Below are 11,820 nucleotides of genomic sequence, written 5' to 3'. Positions count from 1 at the left end.
CATAAAAGTATATATAAATGTGTCAACAAGCATAAAAATGTCATAAAAATGTCATAGTATAGTAAGGTGTCAAAAATGTCATAAAAATGTAAAAATGTCATAAAAATTCATAGTATAGTAAGGTGTCAAAAATGTCATAAAATACCATAATATAGTAAAGTGTTGAAAACCATAAAAAAATGTCATAGTATAGTAAGGTGTCGAAAATGGTCAAAAAATGTCATAGTATAGTAAGGGGTCAAAAATGGTCAAAAAATGTCATAGTATAGTATGGTGTCGAAAATGGTCAAAAAATGTCATAGTATAGTAAGGGGTCAAAAATGGTCAAAAAATGTCATAGTATAGTAAGGGGTCAAAAATGGTCAAAAAATGTCATAGTATAGTATGGTGTCGAAAATGGTCAAAAAATGTCATAGTATAGTAAGGGTCAAAAATGGTCAAAAAATGTCATAGTATAGTATGATGTCAAAAACCATCAAAAAATGTTATAGTATAGTATGGCATCAAAAATGGTCAAAAAATGTCATAGTATAGTATGGTGTCAAAAACCATCAAAAAATGTCATAGTATAGTAAGGCATCAAAAATGGTCAAAAAATGTCATAGTATAGTAAGGGTCAAAAATGGTCAAAAATGTCATAGTATAGTAAGGTCAAATCAAAAAATGTCATAGTATAGTAAGGTCGAAAATGGTCAAAAAATGTCATAGTATAGTAAGGGGTCAAAAATGGTCAAAAAATGTCATAGTATAGTATGGTGTCGAAAATGGTCAAAAAATGTCATAGTATAGTAAGGTGTCAAAAATGTCATAAAAATGTCATAAAAAATGTCATAGTATAGTAAGGTGTCAAAAAATGTCATAAAAATGTCATAGTATAGTAAGGTGTCAAAAATGTCATAAAAATGTCATAGTATAGTAAGGGGTCAAAAATGGTCAAAAAATGTCATAGTATATTAAGGCGTCAAAAATGTCATAAAAATGTCATAGTATAGTATGGTGTCGAAAATGGTCAAAAAATGTCATAGTATAGTATGGTGTCAAAAATGGTCAAAAAATGTCATAGTATAGTATGGTGTCGAAAATGGTCAAAAAATGTCATAGTATAGTATGGTGTCGAAAATGGTCAAAAAATGTCATAGTATAGTATGGGGTCAAAAATGGTCAAAAAATATGATAGTATAGTATGGTGTCGAAAATGGTCAAAAAATGTCATAGTATAGTATGGTGTCGAAAATGGTCAAAAAATGTCATAGTATAGTATGGGTCAAAAATGGTCAAAAAATATGATAGTATAGTATGGTGTCGAAAATGGTCAAAAAATGTCATAGTATAGTATGGTGTCAAAAATGGTCAAAAAATGTCATAGTATAGTATGGTGTCGAAAATGGTCAAAAAATGTCATAATAAAGTATAGCATCAAAAATGGTCAAAAAATGTCATAGTATAGTAAGGGGTCAAAAATGGTCAAAAAATGTCATAGTATAGTAAGGGGTCAAAAATGGTCAAAAAATGTCATAGTATAGTAAGGTGTCAAAAATGTCATAAAAATGTCATAGTATAGTAAGGTGTCAAAAATGTCATAAAAATGTCATAAAAATGTCATAGTATAGAAAGGTGTCAAAAATGTCATAAAATACCATAATATAGTAAAGTGTTGAAAACCATAAAAAAAGGTCATAGTATAGTAAGGCGTCAAAAATGGTCAAAAAATGTCATAATAGAGTAATGCTTCACGAATGTCCAAAAAAAAATAAAAATAAAAAAATCATTGTATACTGTGTGGTCACTGTCAGAAAATGTCATACAGTATCTCACATGTAATTTCATAATATCACAAACAACAAGAACAGGAAAAGTTGCATGTAGTAATAGATGCATTTGAGGGATTATTAAACTGTCTCCAACTGTCTTTCGTTATTTGATTATATTTGTAAAAGTTTCAGGACTTGAAGCTTTGGACAGTTTCAGTGATGAACATCCTCCACATCACCTGAGAGAGAACAACCAAAGTGGTTAAATGTCATAGTATAATAAAAAGTCAAAAATTGGTCAAAAAATGTCTGAGTATAGTAAGTAATACTAATTAAAACAGAATAAGTTACAGCAGCTTTAATGTGTTTCTGTTTGTTCCAGACAAGAGGTTTTAAAGAGTCAAACTACAGCTGAGAAAATGACAGAGTTAGACTGGAAAAAATAAACTAACACTGACCTTCTGGAAATGTCTTCATGTCTGTCGCTTCTCTCTGTGATTTAATGGTTAAAGTTTGAAGCCTGTGGAGAAAAACATAACAAATATTAATACAAAGATGTGACTTTTAACACATCAAAATAAAAGTACAGGGAGTTTCTGGGTATTGAACTTCAAACTGTCAAAAGAGAAGTAAAAGACACTAAATCTACAAAGAAACCTGAGTGTGGACTAACTGTTTCTTGAATAAACAGAACTAGTGCAAGAGTTAAATTTCCTTTCTACATGAAGACAGAAGAAGCTGCTCTGACTGAAGAACTGACTCCACCAGCTCCTGATATTCACACAGCAGCAGTGGATGGCAAGGTTTGTTTCTCCAAAGTCAGTTTAAATTCTTGATTTTCTTTGCACTGCACATCTAAACTTTAATAATGACTGAAGTCTTTTTCTGACAAACTATTCAGATTTCAGAGGCCTATACAACGAAGCGAGTTTAACCTACTCTGATTTAATTCTGGGTTATTAATGAAAGTCGGGATTGACAAACCCTGACTGCCTCGATCTGTGTTAAAGAGTACAGCAGTGGTTAAGATGTCGGTTACTTGAGTCGGTGTTAATTTAATTGGAGTTGGTAGGGGCATGCATCGTATCTCTCAGATGAACAGCGCACATTAATTCTGTCGGTTTACGAGGAATTTAAAGAGACTCTAACGACAAACTGTAAAACCGCGGCTGTCAACAAAGCCAGGGAGACTTGTCAAATGTTCCCTGGATTCTTAATTTGTAATATAAGGACAGATACTTGGATTACAGTCAACACGTGGGTCACATTTCTGAGAATGAGCTGTTACTCTCTGTTAATGATAACACTCAGGCTGTGTATGTATGAATGTAATGCTGTTATGTTCAGTATGAACTTCATGTTAACAGTATTTCAGCCTCAGTGGAAATCTGAACCTGGATGAAATGTAAACATTCAGTAAAATGGTAGTAGTCGTCTACCATTTACAACAGCCTGTCACATTATATTGTCTTTCAGGACAATAACGTCCCCCACCCCAATGTAAGGATTATTCAAATTGATAATATGCAACACTAATGATGCTAAATTCTGCTGCTTGACTGTGAGAAGAAAAATTGAAATAAATTGGAAATGGAAATATTGAGCATAAAAAACACCATCCACTACATACTTAAATTACCATGCCAGCAGACCCCAGGTAAAACCTATCCAGTGAACATAAACAATTGTCAGTGCTCTGTGTTGGACAGGTGATGTAAAGCTGTTTGTGAATTACCTGGAGGCCTCTGTCCTGGTCTCAAAGTACTTCTTCATTGTACGAAGACTCGATCGTGGACGAAGTGGTGACACCTGGAGAAAATAAAAAGAGAAATATACAAAGGAAAATGATTAATATACTATGACCTATTCCTCATTAACAGTTTAACCATGAAAACAGAGATAAATATTTAACATTACAGCTGAACCAGAACAATTCAGTTCAAACAGAATAATTCAGCTCAACACATTTTTTTCAGACTGAGTAACTCTTTAGGACACATACCTGTTTGGTTTGTCAGGTGAGAGCTGGTGTTTCTGTCCAGGCTGCAGCAGCTCAACCAGTAAACCTGGAAAACACAAAAAAATCAAATTAATAAAGAAAACCTGAACAGTGTAGAAGAATACAAGGCTGAAAACTGAACATTAGAAACCTTTGAGTTTTGAGGTGAATAAATTACGTTACTAGAATATGACTTTGCTGATCTCAGAGAGAAAAGTGATTTTTAAATAGTTTTTATAATAATTTCTAACAGTAATCTCACCTGCTCTGTGGAGGAGCACAGAGTTAAAATCTAGTTTTCAAGCTTGGCTTTAACACAAAACTGAGCTCAATAAAGTCTCAAGTCAAGTCAAGTCAAATTTTATTTATATAGCACCAATTCACAACAGCAGTTATCTCGAGACACTGTACATATAGAGCAGGTCTAGACCATACTCTTTATCTTATAAGATTTACAGAGAAAACCCAACAGATCCCACCATGAGCAAGCACTAGGCGACTGTGGCAAGGAAAAACTTCCTTTTAAGAGGCAGAAACCTCGAGCAGAACCGGACTCAAGGTGGGCGGCCATCTGCCTCGACCGGTTGGGTTTAGACAGAAAGAGAGGGGGGTGGGGAAATGGGGTAGGAGAAAGACAACATTGCAGATACACAGACTAAGTCAAAATGTAAATAGTAGTAGTAGTAATAATAATAATAATAATAATAATAATAATAATAGTAATAATTATTATTACAGCTAAAGGAATAATAATGACAAACAATGGTACATTAATAGCACTAACACTATCAATAACACTAATAAATGTTTAATTATTGTTGCATCATGGGTTGAGCTGGATCATGGATCATCAAGTCACAACAAACAAATTTCTTATCAATAATATACACACAGGTGATCAATAGATGGTTATCGACAGATTACTCCCACAAAGCTACAAAGTCACACACAACGACAGAGGCCATAAACTGATTTAAGACTGAGCACAACGTTACAAAGAAGCAGTAAAATGTCTGCAGAGTAAGTCAAGGACGCCTCAGTCACAGAAACACAAACACACTCTTACCCACGCGATATAAACGACTGAAAATGTAATTAAACAACATCACTACAAGGTAATGCTAATGCTAACGCTCTCTGATAACGCTAATGCTAACGCTAGCCGCTAACTGTTTAACTTATCTTCGTGCGGCAGGTGTGTTTAGCGTCCAGTCCCACTCGTATTTGACAAAAAGCAGCTCCACCGTTTGTTTTAGCATCCAGATCTCTCCAGTGACGACGTTTTCTCCGCACTGACAAACAGATGCAACAGTTCAAACGTGGGTTTAAATCTGTTTTCCCCGACTTTGTTTCTCCGCCTCTCTACGCTCCGCCCAGAAAGTCCTGACCAATGACGAGCCACGTCGTGGGCACTGATGACATACGGCCGCTAACATGGGCAGAAAACGCTGATTGGCCAATCGATTCTGGTCCGCCTAGCAACCACTTCTGATTGGTCTTAAAATACATTCACCGTAAAGACGGACTTTAGATGTATTATAAAATCATATATTATTACTGTCATTATTATTATTAGAAGTATTATTTGTAGTAGTAGTAGTATCAATCATGGATGGGTGGTAGTACTAAGAGTGACAGTTGTAATCATAAAGTTAATCCGAATATAATTTTGTAGTTTTAACCATACCCAAAATTTAACCATATTAAAGTTGCGCCCATCTGTTCTTATTTTTCCGACAGCCCCTGAAGGCAGCATATTCTGTACGGAGACAGCGAGCAGCGGCGGCTCCCGGCGGAGCAGCGCTGCGATTGGACAGAGCTGTGAGGAGGGGGAGGGCCCTTACTTCCTCTCCTCCGCTGCTTCCCCTCTCCTCTCCTCTCCTCTCCTCCCATCCTAGAGGACAGAGCGATGCGGAGACAATAGGACGCAGAGCCGGAGGAGGCTGCAGGATGCTCGGCGCCGACACAACCGCAGACACACGGCTGCTGCTGCTCGGAGGCTTCTCACAGGACACCGACACCAGGCGTTTCTCCCGGCTCACCTGGCCTTAGTATGCGCTCAGATCATCCCGTGTGTTTACCAGCAGCCTGCGCGGACAGGGCGGACTCCGCTGCCTCCATATGGGAACTAACTGAAGGGTGAGTGGCGGAATAAACCCAGATCGACGCTTCCATCTATCCTCACCTGCACCCTGACCAACCTGCATCTGACTCACCCCATGATGCAGCAGTCACTGTAATAACAGGGATGTGTTACACTGTGTTTTCTTGCATTCAGTGCACGATTGATTGGGCCCGTTGTGTGCAGCAGCACGCACACTGAAAACAATGCTGTTTAACGGTGTGTTTGTTGTTGTGTTATTTCATTTATCAACAGGAAGTTGCCTTTTACACTGTCAACAATATTTGGGGTGTAGAGGAATTTGTGTTATTGATCACAACACAGCTTCTTGCACCTTCACCACAACCATGCATCCTTTATTTTGGGGGCAGCCAGGTATCTGCAGAAGCTAGTGTGTGTCTGTGTGTGTGTGTGTGCGTGCGTGCGTGCGTGCGTGCGTGCGTGTGTGTGTGTGTGTGTGTTTTCTCAGCACTAAGTGACAGTGATTTTCCTCAGAGTCAGTGCAGTCTCAGGACACACTGCAGGTGGGATCCAACATGACGTAGCCCCCCGCTGAGGATGTCTGGAGAATAATAAGAGAGCATGATATTTACATCCTGACAGGTCCACATGCAGGTTTATATTCTGGCCGGGCCCAAACAATGTGCAGCAATTTTTCTGCCTCCCAAACTGTTTGTTTTCATCCAGAAAAACCTATAACTGATGAAATTCTTAATTATTGTTCAGCAGAAGTGAGGTAGGAGTGAGACGCCTTTTATCTGGCTGCTGTTTTTTAAACTAATCCTCTGTTGCCTTATGTATTCTGAGGCCCTGTGGGAGGTTTCTTGTTGCCTGCATTAAAAACCGAGACACAGCTGATCAAAGTGGGCTTTAAGCTCCTTGATTAAAAAACACATACAAATACAGACAAGCTACACACCAGCATGATGAGTCACAGATCACAATGTAGGTCACATAGGCGGTCCGGTGCTCGACTAATCCTCACCGACGGGCGTCTGGCTGGCAGCGGTGGTAAGTTTGGCTTGGGGCTTGTCCTCGTCACGTCATAATACAGCTTTGGGAGGAAAATGGGAGATGTCCCGATGTCCCTGTAAGACAAAGTCACAAAGATAATTCAACAAATTTTTAAAACCAAGTCACTGAGCTCCACTTTTAATCAGTGTGAGACACCAAACTCTGCATTTGTGTCAAAGAAAACCTTCAATAACTCATTTATTATATTAGTTTCTAATTAATAACTCAAATTTGTAGATTGCTAACATGATATGGTTTTATTATTTTGATACGTAGATAATATTCGACCAGTCCTTAAAGAGTTTGACATTTTGGGAAACACCCTTATTTGCTGTCTCACATTAGTGTCTGTATGTTAAGATATAAAGCTGGAGCCTGGAGGCAGTTAGCTTAGCTTAGCCTAAAGACTGGAAGCAGGGGGAAACAGCTAGCTTGGTTCTTAATAAACACTAGCACCTGAGTTTTTACTGATTAACATGTTGTATCGTGTTTGTTAAATTAGTACAAAAACCAAAATGTTAAAAAGAGAATTTGTGGTTTTACAGGGAGTAATGTAACGGGACTGTTTCTTACAGAGGCACAATGACGACCGGAAGTCTCTGCGATTTGATCTCATAGAAAAAAACTAACTGAACTTTTAAAGGTTTCCTCCTGTTTCTTTATACTAAGCAGTGTTTTCCACAAGTGCACACAACATCCAGCTGGGTGACAGAAAGTAGTCGGCTTGATTTCATTGTTCAACAACTCATTGTGTTTCATTTGTAGGTTCAGATTCCTTCAGTGTTGATCGTTCAGGAGGTTTTTACAAGGAGCTGAATTATCCTCCGAGGTCTCCTCCTCTCCAGAACAAACAGACCTGATAATTAAAACTAGAAAAAACACTGAATAAAGTAGTTTTATATTAAAAATCTGTGTTTTTCCAGCACAAACAAACACAGGCTGTGGGCTGTTAGCTGAGCTGCTGCTAACGTTACGTTGGCTTGTTTTTAGGCTAGGATTCCTTCAGTGTCAATCGTTCAGGTGGTTTTTACTGGGAGAACAAGTATTTAAAATTGTTAAAACACTTAATATATCAGTTTCAAGCTAAAGATTGACATTTCTCTGGATGGACACAGGATGTCAGTAAGGGGCTGCGGGCTGTTAACTGCCGCTAACATTAGCTTGTTTTTAGGTTAGGATTCCTTCAGTGTCAGTGGTTCATATGGCTTTTACTGGAGGTCTCCTCCTTTTCAAAACAAACCAACCAAGTCATTAAAATCAGTACGAATAATGAATGAAACAGTTTCATGTTAAAAATTTGTGTTTTTCTAGCGCTCTTCAGGACGTCAATAAGGGGCTGCAGGCTGTTAGCTGAACTGCCACTAATGTTAGCTTAGCTTGTTTTTAGGTTAGGATTCCTTCAGTGTTCATCGTTCAGGAGGTTTTTACTGGGAGCTGAATTATCCTCACAGGTCTCCTCCTCAAACAAACAACAAATGAAATCTGTCAAAACACTGAATAAAACAGTTTTATGTTATGTTAGCATGTTTCTGAGACGATCTGGGTTGAGTGGGGCTGTTTGTACAGCTTGTTTCTGCACTACTCATTTAAGGTGTTTATTAGTACTTTGTTGACCGTGTATAAGTGAATGTGGAGACACCATGTTCTTACTAGATTTAGCTGCGTCCCTCCTTTCACCCACACATATTAGAAATCTGTAATTCCTCCACAACTCATATAATAATAGCTTAATAGGTTCTGTATCTGCGGAGGAGCTTTGCAGAGTCATTCCAAAAAAAGTGATGGCATTAGGGTTATGTTGGTATGGGTTTAGAAAATAGAAACTGGAGGTGTTGAGTTTAAAAAGACAGGTAGGGAAAGTCTGACAGGAGTTGCATCATGGGAAGTGTAGGATCCATTGTTTTTAGACCTTTTAAAGCGACTCCTCTCTAATGATCAGGGTTTGACGAGGCTGTAAAGAGTTTCTGATTACAAGAAGGTCAGAGGTGAAAGGTCAGTCACAGTCATATCTCTGTCCTTTAGACTGAGCTGTAAATGTGGTTAAAAAAATCTGCTACAGCAGGGATCTGACTCGCTGTTATGGGTAAATGCAATTGGATATTGCTGCAGAGATATTGGCATCCACGCTCTTTATCTTTCTCCACACACTCGCTGGTACTTTGCTCCTCAGCGGTCCTTGTCATTGTGTACCGCTCTCCCTCATTATTTCCACTCCCTGTCAATGCACACTCCACAGCCTTTGATTATCTGGTGTGTTTGTGCAGCAGTCGGTCACTTCTGATCATCAGAGCTTTTTTTTTGGTAAACGACAATTTAATTTAACAACTAAATGTTGTCGTTGCACACAGGAAACAGAAATGTGTGTGTGTGTGTGTGTGCGTGTGTGCAGGTGGTGTATCATGAAAGCTGAAAGGTCACTAAAATGGAAAAAGTATGAAGATGGCGTTGGTCTAATTGTTTGAGGGCAGTATGGCTGCAGCAGCGGGGGTGGACGTGGCTGTGATCATTGCCTTGGCACGGTGAATGTGCTTGGCTGGTCAGCTCTGCCCGCTGGTTGCATAAGCAGTCTGGGATTTAGTCAGCTGCGGCCCCTGGTCGCTGCTCTGTTTCCACAGAGTGTTAAACCTGGTGGCACAAAGTGTCAGTGTGAGAGAGGAGGCAGGAGGAGGTGGAGGAGGATGGTGGGGGGGTTGAATTTGTGCTCAGTTGACAGAACATGGCAGGCTTTGTGTCTGTGGCCGGTACCTTACAGTTTAAAACCTGTGGGAGTGCACAGGTGCAGGTGTTTATGCAAAGGTTGGTGTAAAGTTGGACAATAAACAGCTATTTTCATCATCAGTTCATCTGCTGATTATTGTTTTGATTGTTAAGGTAATTGCTGACTCCCTAAACTGTGCAAGAATAGTGGAAAATTCCTGTTGTGTGTCTTCAGAGTCCAAGATAACATCTTCAGTTTGTTTCCAAAGTCCAAAGATACTCAGTTTTACAGTCATATATAACCAGGAAAAACAGCAAATCATCACATTTGAGAAGCTGGAACCAACTAACAAATACAAAGTTTTGGTTGATAAATTACTTATATGATCATGTGATTATTAAAATTGTTACTAAACAAGACAATAAAGGCTTAAGTATTACTACCTTGTAGAGAGGTGCAGGAATGATCCTAAAACCAGGAAGTAAGTTAGCATGTTAGCACTTCCTGTTCCCTTGTCCCAAAGTCAGTGTGTTTGTGGTTAAATGTCTGAAATAAGGTCTGCTTATTTCAGCTCAAGACATAAGCTCAGGTTTTATTCTCCGACATAAAAATCGGTCAGTAAATCCCTCACTCCTGATGTTTGAAGCTTTTACGTGTCTTAAAAAAGGCGGTTGCTAACGAGTGTCTTTCCTCGAGTAAAGCATTTGCAGTTATTTATTCAACTGTATTTTTATTTGTTTAAATGTTTTATTATACTAATGTTTGATGTTTGAAAACAAACCTCTAATGAGGATGAGCTGCAGGGTAAATACACAGTTTTGGGACGTTGTGTAAAGATGCCAAGATGCTGTCAAATCACTGGCTCTGCAGTTGTTTCTACCAAGGGTGTAAAATGCTTGTGAAACGCAGCTTGTTGTGCATTGAGTTAGTTCTATTGTTAACACTGAGCCTATGTGACGCAGCATGCACACACACAGTGGGACGGCAGACTTCCTTTCCACATGGCGAGCCGACATTTGTCCTGACCCGATGACTCATTCAGCTGATGAGTCCAATGCTGCTTCTATATAAATACAGATGCAGTTCTCTTTGTGGTAAACACAAACACACATGGACTTCAGCTATTGATGAGCCGAACCCTAATTTAGTTTTAGTTTACAGAACTAAGCAGAAATCTCTTTTCATTTCAAACGCCCACTCCAGTTGAAACTTATCAAGATGTTTTATATAAGCTGCAAATGTGCAGTCAGGTCATTTTATTAAACCATAGGGTCTTAACATTTTACCATCGTATTCACATTCATTCGTAACAGGAAAGTAATATAAACCTGTTTTAAAGGAATCTTAATCTGCAAATGAAACACAATGAGTTGTGTGTTTACCCCCGTTAAATGAAATGTGTCTGTGTGTTAATCTCATTATTCTTACACATTAAGAGCTTAATATAGTTAAAGATCATCAGACTTAAGGTGGAATTAAATTCTGTTTTCTTTATTTCTCCCATGATAATCCACTCAGTGTCAGTAGAGCTTCCTGTCATATACTGTATGAGACCATTAAAACAGACCAAATTAAAACTTCTCTACCAGACTCCATTGACAAAAATGGTAATTTTGCAGAACAAAGGAGCTGGTGGAATACCACTGCCTTGTTTGTTTGTGTTAGTGTGTGGTACTTTTACTTCTGTAAGGGGTCTGAATACTTCTTGCACCACAAGAAGTCACACAATAACACAAACTTCAGTGTAGCTACGATGGCTATGTTATCAGGCTGTACTATAGACAACTTTACACAAAAAATCAAAGCAACAGAAACACAGATCAGAACAAAAGTTATTTTGGGTAGCTGGTGTATGGACAGACACATTGATGACAAGGAAAACAGGTGGATGTATTAAGTGAACTGGATATCAGGTTCCAAGATGGCCGACTTCCTGCTAGCATTTGGAGAGCTAACTGCTAATGTCAGTGACAATAATAAGTGTCTGTGCTGATGTTTAGCAGGTGTCATGTTTACCATGTTCACCATCTAATTAGCACTAAATGTAACATACAGCTGAGGCTCATGGGAAAGTTGTTATTACAGATTCTGAGGGGAATGTCTGCACCAAACTTCATGGAAATTTCAACATTTTTACTCAAAACTGCTACCCTTCCTAAAGCAGCATGTCAAAATAATAGTCTGGACTTGGAAATATGATTATGATATTAAATGAGATATTCTGCATTATTATTTT

At 38.4% G+C, this 11,820-nt stretch overlaps 1 long non-coding RNA gene across 18 annotated transcripts; it reads left to right on the top strand.

Moving 5' to 3' along the window:
- Window positions 1-171: 171 nt before the first annotated feature.
- On the top strand, window positions 172-1,721 carry LOC127139649 (uncharacterized). 18 transcript variants are annotated; one of them, XR_007809953.1, is made up of 4 exons: window positions 172-540; window positions 682-793; window positions 921-1,337; window positions 1,452-1,721. It is a non-coding gene; the product is annotated as an uncharacterized LOC127139649 (long non-coding RNA). The 18 variants fall into 18 exon arrangements; XR_007809949.1 differs by having other exon boundaries at window positions 921-1,375; XR_007809956.1 differs by having other exon boundaries at window positions 921-1,263; window positions 1,415-1,720.
- The last annotated feature ends 10,099 nt before the right edge of the window (window positions 1,722-11,820 follow it).

This window comes from Lates calcarifer, unplaced genomic scaffold (assembly GCF_001640805.2).
Source record: "Lates calcarifer isolate ASB-BC8 unplaced genomic scaffold, TLL_Latcal_v3 _unitig_1997_quiver_2653, whole genome shotgun sequence".
NCBI classification, from domain to species: domain Eukaryota; kingdom Metazoa; phylum Chordata; class Actinopteri; family Centropomidae; genus Lates; species Lates calcarifer.
Note: the sequence above shows the minus strand (reverse complement) of the source record. Positions and strands in the feature narration are given on the sequence as shown.